An 11,740-nucleotide genomic window follows, 5' to 3' on the forward strand; every position below is an offset into this window, starting at 1 on the left:
TTTGGACACAACAACTAGCTTATTTTTGTCGTACTTGTTTTCAGTGTGATTGGGATCACTATGAGTCAAGTGAGTGGGTGGACACATGGGCTCCACATTATCTTACTCCATTGTCTATCATACCCTCTATAAAAAATGATGACATGGAAATTTCACTTGAGCATAACCATCTATCAGATCTACTTTAGCCAGGACATGTCTTTGCATTAGTTGCACCACAGGGGAATGATGAGAAATCCGATTATTGGTTAGTACGTTGTGTAAGAGGCAAACAAAAACTTGCACAACCGATCACAAATGATGATGGATTCACATATCCTACTGGTTCAGTGGTTGTTGCTAGAACATGGCCGCGGACATACATGCTTAGAAGGAATGGAATTCCTGCATTTGAAGACTATCAGAAGCACAAAGTAATTCTCATATATTCGCATCTTATTATAGCAACAAATGTAAAGTTATTGAAGCATCAAGGAAGACCAAAAGTAAAAGAACTTTTTACTATTGCTAATGCTGATCATGAAGCCTTGTTGGAGACCCTAAAACAGAGAGAGGACCCTATTGGAATACTCGACTAGGTATATATACTTTTTATGTTATTTTTTTCATAATGATTTAATGAATTGATGATTATCTTGTTTAATACAATAAGTTACTAATTTTTGTATGATATTGGAATGTAGGTACATCATGAAGAGTTGGAGGAGGGTGGTATTGGGGAGAATTTCTAAAATTTATGATGTATTATGATGTAAAATGTGTAGTTTTTTGTATATGGTTTTTGTATTTTGGTAGGTTCTTTGTAAGGAATTATAAGAGGAAGATATTGAACAATTTCTTCCAAATCATATTTGCATGTGATACAAGGCTATAACGACAATTTTAAGAGCATTTATAACTATATGAAAGATAATTGCATGCGGATATCTTATTACAAATTTGATTTTTTCCTTATTTGACATAAAGCTGACATTATGATTATTAAAACTATTTTTATCAAACTAATCAAATAAGAAAAATCTAGAAAGTACAGATGAACAATTAGAATACTTGATTTCTTCCATTTTGCAACCAATCATAGCATTTGAAAGCATAAAGAGTTATAATATTGTATAATGTTTTGAAAGACTTTCATATTGAAAAGTTGTATGAAGCACATTTGGGATAAGCCATGAAATCCATGAAAGAAGATAGCATGTAGGATAAGCAATTAAAGCCAATAAGAAAGATAGCACATGCATAATGACATGATATGAAGTTGGATATGAAGGCTATGAGTGGATGAGAAAGTAAAATAGGGCACGCATGGTTAGCTTGATTTTCTTTTAGTTGTAGCCCTTGAGGGTACGCATGGTCTATATGGAAAGAATTAGGTTCTTTGTTTAGTGGAGGCATTTTCCAAAGCTTTGACACTTTAGGAGGTTCATTAGTGTTATAAGAAGTGAAGGTGTCAAGGAAATCATCACTTGACATAGGTTCATCAGCATGATCTTGTGACACATGAGTCATTAGAGGTATCAACAATCCCATCATAAATGAGATCTTGGATTCTATGTTTCAACACTATGGAATCTTTAGTTTTATGAAATTTTCTTCCATGGAGATTAAATTAAGAATGCCCCATGTGTATGTAAAGGTCTTAAGGGAGATTAATTTAAGAATGCAATATTCTCCTCTAACCTTTTCTCAAGTTTAGAATTGATTTCTATCATGTGCTTAGAGAGATGAAGGTAAGAAAGATTATTTGTCTCTTCTAGCTCTTTGTATTGAACATAAAGAAAGAGAGATGACAAGTGAACAAATTTAAGTGTAGTCAATAGATCAAGGAAACCATTTAGTGAAAGAAATTCTTAGTATGCATATCATAGACCATGAAGTTAGAAAATACCAATAGCTCTAAGATCAAAGAGCCATTTTAAGCATGTTCAAGCACTAGAGACATAGAAAATCAAAGTCAATTTATGAAACTCCCCTTAGCAAAAAATGCAAACAAATATTTCCATTTGACGTTTTGACTTGGTTGAAAAAGTTTGACAATAATTGATAATATTGCAAGCTTGATGTTCAAAAGCAATTTTTTTTCCAAGAAAGATAGTGACACATGGAGTAGTCTTCAAATAATCAAGCAAGGCACAAAGCAACCTTTCATGATACAAGTCAAAGGGGTCAACCTTTCTTGACAACTTTTCAAAATCTAACTCCTAACGGCTACTAGTCAGTGCCATTAGCTCCGAGTGGGTGGGTGAACCATAGTGACACCCTTGTTCCAACCATGTAGACCCTTGATCATCCGTGGCCACCCCGTACCGAGGAGTCTCCAAGGTGCTCTAAGTGCATTTGGAGGTCGATCTTTCGATGGTCATAACTCAGAGCTCGTGAGGGCTATCGATGAACTATCAAATTCTACAGGACGGTGATATTGAGGCTTAAAATAACCTATCTCATTTTCAAGAGATCACATTCTGTTTGGATTCAACATAGTGATCTCGCTCGATGCCAAAACTCGCAGTGTGCCTCAGTTCATAGGTGCACCACAGCATAACTTTGAAACCGCTGATCTTGGCATCGAATCGTCAATGCCATTAGCTCTGGATGGGCAGGTGAACCCTAGTCACACCCTTGTTCTAGCCATGAAGACCATCCATCATTTGCGGCCACCTCATACCGAGGAGTCTCCAAGGTGCTCTAAGTGCATTTGGAGGTCGATCTTTCAAGGGTCATAACTCAGAGCTCGTGAGGGCTATCGATGAACTATCAAATGCTACAGGATGGTGATACTGAGGCCTAAAATAACCTATCTCATTTTTGAGAGATCACATTCTGTTTGGATTCAGCACAGCAATCTTGCTCGATGCCAAAACTCACAGTGTGCCTTAGTTCATAGGTGCACCACAGTGTAACTTTGAAACCGCTGATCTTGGCATTGAATCGTCAGTGCCATTAGCTCCGGATGGGTAGGTGAACCCTAGTCACACCATTGTTCTAGCCACGAAGACCATCCATCATTTGCGGCCACCCCATACCAAGGAGTCTCCAAGGTGCTCTAAGTGCATTTTGAGGTCAATCTTTCGAAGGTCATAATCAGAGCTTGTGAGGGCTATCGATGAACTGTCAAATGCTATAGGATAGTGATACTAAGGCCTAAAATAACCTATCTCATTTTTGAGAGATCACATTTCGTTTGGGTTCAGCACATCGATCTCGCTCGATGCCAAAACTCGTAGTCTGCCTCAGTTCATAGGTGCACCACAGCGTAACTTTGAAACCGTTGATCTTGGCATCGAATCGTCAGTGCCATTAGCTCTAGATGAGCGGGTGAACCCTAGTCACACCCTTGTTTTGGCCACAAAGACCATCCATCATTTGCGGCCACCCCGTACCGAGGAGTCTCCAAGGTGCTCTAAGTGCATTTTGAGGTCGATCTTTCGAGGGTCATAACTCAGAGCTCGTGAGGGCTATCGATGAACTATCAAATACTACAGGACAGTGATACTGAGGCCTAAAATAACATATCTCATTTTTGAGAGATCACATTCCGTTTGGATTCAGCACAGTGATCTCGCTCGATGCCAAAACTCGTAGTGTGCCTCAGTTCATAGGTGCACCACAGCGTAACTTTGAAACCGCTGATCTTGGCATCGAATCGTCAGTGCCATTAGCTCTGGATGGGCGGGTGAACCCTAGTCACACCCTTGTTCTGGCCATGAAGACCATCCATCATTTGCGGCCACCCCGTACTGAGGAGTCTCCAAGGTGCTCTAAGTGCATTTTGAGGTCGATCTTTCGAGGGTCATAACTCAGAGCTCGTGAGGGCTATCGATGAACTATCAAATGCTACAGGATGGTGATACTGAGGCCTAAAATAACCTATCTCATTTTCAAGAGATCACATTTTGTTTGGATTCAGAACAATGATCTCGCTCGATGCCAAAACTCGCAGTGTGCCTCTGTTCATAGGTGCACCACAGTGTAACTTTGAAACCGCTGATCTTGGCATTGAATCATCAGTGCCATTAGCTCCGGATGGGCGGGTGAACCCTAGTCACACCCTTTTTCTGGCCACGAAGACCATCCATCATTTGCGGCCACCCCGTACCAAGGAGTCTTCAAGGTGCTCTAAGTGCATTTTGAGGTCAATCCTTCGAGGGTCATAACTCAGAGCTCGTGAGGGCTATCAATGAACCGTTAGAGGAGACAAGTTTGTAAGGATGGAGTGGCTTAGTGTTTTTGCTAAAATAAGGTAGTGGGAAGGCTTTATTAGAGGGTCTTGGCCAAACTAGTGGGGTGTTTGCCCACTCTCTAATTTTAGAGATAGGTAGGTTTTGGAGGGAGATTAGGGGAGCTCTACTACAACTATCCTTACCCTAGCTTGGACCAAGGTTGGTATCTCAAACTTGCTTCTTTTCCATTTCTTTCTTTTAGCATGGTTAAGCAAATATGCAAGTGTGGAGTTTATCAATGGAGTATGCATTGCATTGCATTGTGGAGTAGCATTCATGGGAGTGCTTGAATGGTGTTCATTCCTTGTAGATTAGTGTGACACCATTTTTCATCTTGTTGTATTGTGTGGAGTATTGTGAGTATGATGTTTGGATTTCGTCTATTTCCTTGTTGTATTATGGGTGTTGATATTGTGTTGTGAAAATGTGATGTGCTCTTGAAAATTTCTTGTTTTATTTCTACTTGGTTTTGTTTTCTTGTTTTGTGCTTGAGTATTGTTATGGGTGTGGGACTTACACTCACCCTTGTGGGAAGGGAAGAGAAGTCCAGGGTGAAGGGCTTAAGTTGGGTTCAAAAAATGTATTGAGAACCTTGGAGTATGGGCTCCATTGTATGCCATAACATTTTATATCTTTCTAGGGGTGATAAGGAAAGTATGGTGTAGAAAGGAAGTTTGAGGAGTTACAGCTGATGGTAGTGGGTTTGGAGGAGGAAATGTGGAGGCCCTGAGAGGGCATTAAATGGTTCATTTATGATAGCCCCGAGAGGGCATGAAAATTTCTAAATTATGATAGCCCCGAGAGGGCATGAAAATTATTTATTGCAAATATGGTTTGGTATGGCAAGTCTCCATTTTAGAACACACCTTCACCCTATGTTTATGGTTCCATCTGTTAAGCCATTGTGAAATAGTCTTGGGGGGAAATTGTTCAAGTTTGAAATGTAATGTTTATGCATTGAAAGATTGTATGTGTATCCCAGTTTGAGCCTTGTTCCCTAGCGCAAGGGTGGTCTCTTTGAGGCCTATGGTTGGGTGGAAAGCACCCATGGTCCTTGTTATTTTGTTGTGTTGCATATGCAGATTTGTGTCCAAGGGAGCAATGGAAATGGCTTGGAATGATCATCTTGCAGATTGATGTTGGATGAGAAAACTTGACATTGTGCCCTCATTTGTGAAGGAGGATTCACCAGCTTGTTCATGTTCTCAACGATCATGTTGGACAATGTTCATGCTACTCATTGTCCATATCTTTCAATGTCCATGTTCCTTATGATTTTGAAAAGTCTCTTATGTTGCCCCATTGTGATGGAAGGAGATTGTATCATTGTTAACTAATGTACATGTAGAAGAAATAATTGATAAGGTTGTATATGCATGTTTCATTTGGAGTTTATATTGTTATGAAAGCATTGGTATGAGTCACAGATTTGCTTTGACATCATTGTTATCATTTGAAAATGTGAAAGAAAGTTTCCTCCTTGTGGTATTATAAATGACTAGTTGATAATAACAATCCATAGATGTTATGTGATACCATTGATTGTATAAATTTAAAACTTAGTAGATTGCTTACAATCTTGTTGTTCACTCAATAATATGGAAGGAAAATTTTATGTTCATATCACATGCATGGATAACATTGATTTTAATTACCAAGCTTAATGCAATTCTAAGCAAGGAAATCATCAAATTAATTTTATGATATAAAAAAATGAAGTTTGTTGTGAGAGAAGACATAATAAAATCTATGAGATACATTGTTGTAGGCATGCATTTTCCTCTCTAGAAAATGTATGGCAAAGGCAAATAAATCCCTTCCTTAATACAGAGCAATAAAATATTAAAGAATATTCCCAGATTCTAGACTACTATCCAATAAAAATAAAAATAATAATAGCATATAGAGACTAATGAGCGTCCTAGACTAATATATTTTCTAAGTGACAGAATGGTACACATTACAATCTTGTGACCTCTAAGTCACATCTAACACTTAAATAATAAATTAGTAATTAAATAAATAAAGGCATATTAGTGTGCGTGTTAGAGAATATGAAAAATTTAAATATTTAACTCAAAAATAAAATAAAATCCAAGATTGATTGGATGTACATATAATAGGGTTTTAATATGAAGTAAGTTGTCGGGATGATGGGATTGGAGAATCAAGGATAAGGATGGATGGTGGATTAAAATAACAACTCAAATCTAGTTTTATCTAGTCAATAAAGCACATTGATACATATATGTCAGAACAACAAGGTATGTTATATACAAACCTTATTTATATGCTTGCACCTAATCCTTGCATAAACAATTCATCTAACAAATTTAAATTGACAAACTCAATACGATGGTGTAGTAGGATATGTTTAAATATAGATTGTGAATTATTATTGAGTTAAGTACTTTGAATTGGCCCTTAGACTTACTAAGAGTTCCTCATTTTCTGTACTTACTAATTCGTACTATGAAACTACTTTGAATCTTAACATGCTTTGATAATAATAATATTGATAGTGAGAAAGTGAGCTTATGGTGAATAGTTAGATGTAATATAATGTAAAAAGTAAATGTAATAGTATAGTAATTATAGTAATTAAAATAGTAAATGTAAAAGCATGGCAATTTAGGTAGATTAGTTAGTAGTTGATGAGCTAGATAGTTAGTAATTGTCTTTTGTTAGAGTGAGTTTAATTTATGTATTGAAATAGTAATTTTTGTGTTTAGAAAACTGTAGTGAGTGCTAGTTTGGTGAGGAAGCAATGTTGATAGATAATGAGGATATAGTAATATAGTAATTGTCACATTAATATATATTGTAATGATTAATGAATGTGTGTACATTGGTAATGAGGATAATAAGTAATTCTGCTCCCCTTCCCTTACATGCTAGAATCACAACCTAGTCCATATGATACAACCGACAGACCCTAATAGAATATTTGTATCAGAGGCTTGTTAGGATATGAATTACCTCACTAATTTATGAGTGTTGTATCTTGAACTTTCTCGTTTGACTCGTGACGCTAACTTGAACTAGACTGTCATCCAATCTATTTGAAAACCACCTGTGACTAAAATGTTAACACCTTCACACTATTCACATGAGTCTTGAACTCCTATTCAATGATAACCTTGTTTTACAATATGTAATTTCTTATGCAACTTCATAAGCTACAAAAAAATAAAAAATTGTTGTGTTTTTACTAGTAAAATTTAGGGCATGACACATGATCCACGATAAATTGAACAATACTAGATACTAAATTAATATGTATATCATTGTGCACGTAAATGACAAAAATATATATCAAAATACATGTATCAATAGACAAAATTTTACGCAAATATATATCAAAGATCATGTATCCATAGACAAAGTACTCAAATATATATATATATATCAAAATACACAGATCCATATACAAAATGTGGTTGATCCTGCCATCAGAATGTGTATAATATCAATGTTTCTGTATACAATGTGGCATATTCCATCTCAAAATGTCTCATGATGCATCCTACAAAAACTATAATATCCTAGGGTGTTGGTGGATGATCAAATTTGCAGCCTCTTCGCTGCACTAGGTGGATCGGATGCCTCCTACATAAACAAAAAAGGAAAACCCAAAGTTAGACTACTAAATTTATATGATTCTACGTATCTAACATTGAATTACTCAAATGCATAATGATCTTTTCTGTAATGGAGATTAATACTATCAAAATTTCATAATAAATACCTCTCTCGTCGAACTCTTGTGCCGGTCAGGAGTCCTCTCGTATGCCCTCGGCAATGTTGGTACCTCTCTGATTGTGGGCTATATATGTTCAAATACCTTTGTCAGATGAATCTACAATTTAAACTATAACATTATAATTCATAGCATGCTAAATTTATAACATATTTAATCATGAATTCAAACTATAACTGACTATTGTAGGCTCCTCCTCAGGAGTGAGTGGCCGCGTCATCAAATCTACATAACTGTCCTGTTGAACCTCATGTGCACTAGGAGTCTCCTATGAGATACAAAATAGTAGTTGTTAATATCACGAAAATTAGTTTTGAATTTATTTATGAAGATAAGTGATGCAAGAGCATCCCATGCTCATCAGGGGAACATTGAAGATCCAAGCCATTACAGAGGTCATGGAACATCTCTTGAAGTCAATTGGGCAATCCTTGCACCAATTATGGCTCATGGAAGCATACAAAGTTATAATGTTGGACTCATATGTGGAAGAAAGTTGTTATTGGGCATGAGATAGAATTTTAGGATTTCATATGGTAGATGAGTCATTTGATAGGTTCATGTAGGTTGTCATGATCATATCTTGTCATTAGACAAGTCAAAATGTTCTAGAATTGAGTTTTGGGGTTTGAACAAGCAGGCCCTGGTTTTTAAGCCATTTTAAGGAGGGTTTTGAATTTTGGGTATTTAGGAGTGTGACCAAGACCTATAATCTTGAAAATCCTTAGTGTGCTGGTCCCTTTGTTGAAGCCTTGGTGTGTCTAATTCCTCCTTGTGTGTCCCAGAGTTGAAAGGTACATAAGTGGTGTCCAGAGATTTCTTGGTGAGGAAAGAAAGAGAATTAGTGAGTTGGCCCTTGGGAAGGAAGAAAACTTGTTGTGAAAATTCCTCCTAAAAATCAAATGGCTAGAGAACTTGAAGAATTGAGAGAAGAGTTGGCAAAAGAGAAAAGAGAGAGGAGAGAACTTGAAGCATCTAGAGCGAGGGAAGAAAGACAGATGAGAAGAGAGAGGTTGAAGCTTATTGCAAGGATAGAATCCTTAGAAAAGGAAAGGCAAGATCCTAGAGGAGAAGAGGTTAGAGGAAGAAATCATGGAGAGAACCATGAAGAAGAAGAGGTTGGTAATGCAAGGCAAGAGCATGAGACAAAAGTTGATCCTGAAGAAAGGAGATTTATGAGAATCATTAAGGCAGTACAAGGTAATGGTGGGAAGAACCATATTGATTTTCCAATATACCAAGGTAAAATGGATAGTGAAGAAGTGCTAGGGTGGATAGAGGCCCTTGAGAACTACTTTGATCTTGAAGACATAGAGCCAGATAAGAAGGTAAGAGTAGCAATAGAAAGACTGAGAGGAACATCACTCACTTGGTGGACTAGTGTTCAGAATGAGAGAGAGAAAAGGTGGTGCAGGGCACCTAACCTATGTGGTAGGGGGGAACAAGTATCTATGTTGCTGGACACCTTGCCACTCCATGAAAGCGAGGATTCAAGTAGATTAGGAAGTTGGAATAAAGGTTTGGTACATATTTTACAAGTTGGTCTATGTTTTGTAATAAAGGCACATGTAAGGGCCACAAGAATTTTGGTGTGGTTATAAACCAAGTGACTCCATGGGACCAAAAGGCCTTAGAATAGGGTATTTAGAGTCTAAACAGTATTAGAAAAAGGTGGTTATTTGTTTGTTTTATGGTTGGGAATGACTATATAGTTGTTCCAATGGTCATGTAGATCTTTATATATGTCATATGTGATCTCAGTTGAAAGGGGGAGATCAGAGTGTATGGTGGTTTGGAGAAAAAACAATAAAAACTTCAATTTTTTGGAAATTTACTTAGTTGCATTTAATAAATCCATATGACCAATTTTGAGTCAATGGAATAGTTTAGAAAGTTAGGGAATGCATAAAAACTATAGTTTGAAATTTGAATTTCAAATTCAAACGGTCATATTAGTTTTGGAGGGAAAGTAGTAATTTGGTATTTGTTTGATTGAATAAACCTTTGTAACCAACTTGGTCGGTTGGACAGGTGCATATAAGCCTATTTAAGTTGTAATGAACATATGCAAGACATGAATCATTATTGGTACGGAAAAAATCACAGAAATTGTATAGAACAACAATCATACTTTCCTCTGCATCAATTAAAATAAAAGAAAATAAATGATACTTATACATACAATGGGGCTCTCTGTGGGAATGAAAATCCCTGATGATCTAGGACGCCGAATCTGTATAGGCTCATCACCAGTAGCCACACCCTATATACAATAAATAATGTAATTAAATGAGATTACCACAAACATTTTACAAGAATACATCAATATTTAATCAATTAGAAAACATCTAATTACCTTTCCTTTGTCAATGCATGTTGGCTCACCCCCCGCACTTTGTCCCCCCGGGGCAGGTGGTATCTGCAAGATAAAAGAAAGATTAGCAAACATATATGCTACAATATCAAATAGAAAAAAGAAATGCGAACACAACATAATGTACCGTAGATGTCTCAAAGCCAAATGAAATGGCCGAGAGTGTAGCATCATCTATCTGTCTGAGCTCCTCCTCGGTCATTAACTAAACATGAATGAAGATCACATACATGTAAAAGTCAGTATGGCTTAAAAATTAAAATTACTCTATTATAAAAATTAACTTTAAATCACATATGTCATAAAAAAAAATGTATACACGTACCGACATTGAAGGAGTCCATGCCTCAGCATTCCCCTCCTCTCTCGCATTAGGGTCTGTAGCCTCTGCACGTGCGTCTAGTGTATCCTCGTCTAATACAAAATGATACTCAGGAAGATCACCTATGGGACCCAGACAAATATTCTTTCATGTAATGCAAGTGTGAGGCACACAAATGTGTGATGAGCTAGCCGATGATGAACTGGCACCAACATCATCAACACGAGGAGGCAAGACTGACCTAGCCTGAGATATCATTAGGCTACTCAGCCTATGAATGGCTCTGATGGTCTGAGAGCTAGCCTCTACCATAATATCTAGATGCTACACTTGAGGAGGGGGGGAGATATCGGGGGGGGGGGGGGGGGGGGGGAACAAAAGTGCCAAGTTTCTTCCGCTGGGAAGAGGGTCTATCCTGAGGAGCTCCTAGTCCTAAGCCCATGTTGGGCTTCATGCTCCAATAGTTCACTTTAAGTTTCAACACAAATTCTGCATATAATTTTCTAAGGAAATAAAATGGTATGTCTAAATTGCCATGTGGAGGGATATCAAAGACCATCCACCAACGGTCCCAAAAATTTGCACGTATGGCGTCATTTGTGCGCCATTTAATCGATAGTTTGGTTTTTTTTGGGTCAACTAGTATATCCATTTTTGGGTTAGCAAAAAGGCTTGCCAAATCATCTTTGGTTATGTTGAGGGCCACGACCTCATCATAATCCAAACCATCATCAAACATCTGGTGCATTTCATCATGCCAACGAAGAGTGGCATTTTGTTGGTTTGTAAGGGTTTCAATGTTATCCACTATGGTGTTTAACATGGATAACATAGGAGCCAGTGCAGGTACATTATTGTATGTTCTATGCAAACCTCTCAACTCAGTGAGATTTTCATTTATCAAATCCTCAATTCGAGGAGGGTTTTGAGGAGGTAGAGGATCATTTGGTGGACGGTTTTGTGGGGATACTGGATCGTTTGGTGGTGGGTTACGAGGAATATTATTTCCTACCTCAGTGTCATCATTTTGATTAGCCATTCCTATTGAATTGCAAAACGTAATA

The sequence above is a fragment of the Cupressus sempervirens genome, chromosome 2 (assembly GCF_028749045.1).
Source record: "Cupressus sempervirens isolate cs-2001-9-10 chromosome 2, ASM2874904v1, whole genome shotgun sequence".
NCBI classification, from domain to species: domain Eukaryota; kingdom Viridiplantae; phylum Streptophyta; class Pinopsida; order Cupressales; family Cupressaceae; genus Cupressus; species Cupressus sempervirens.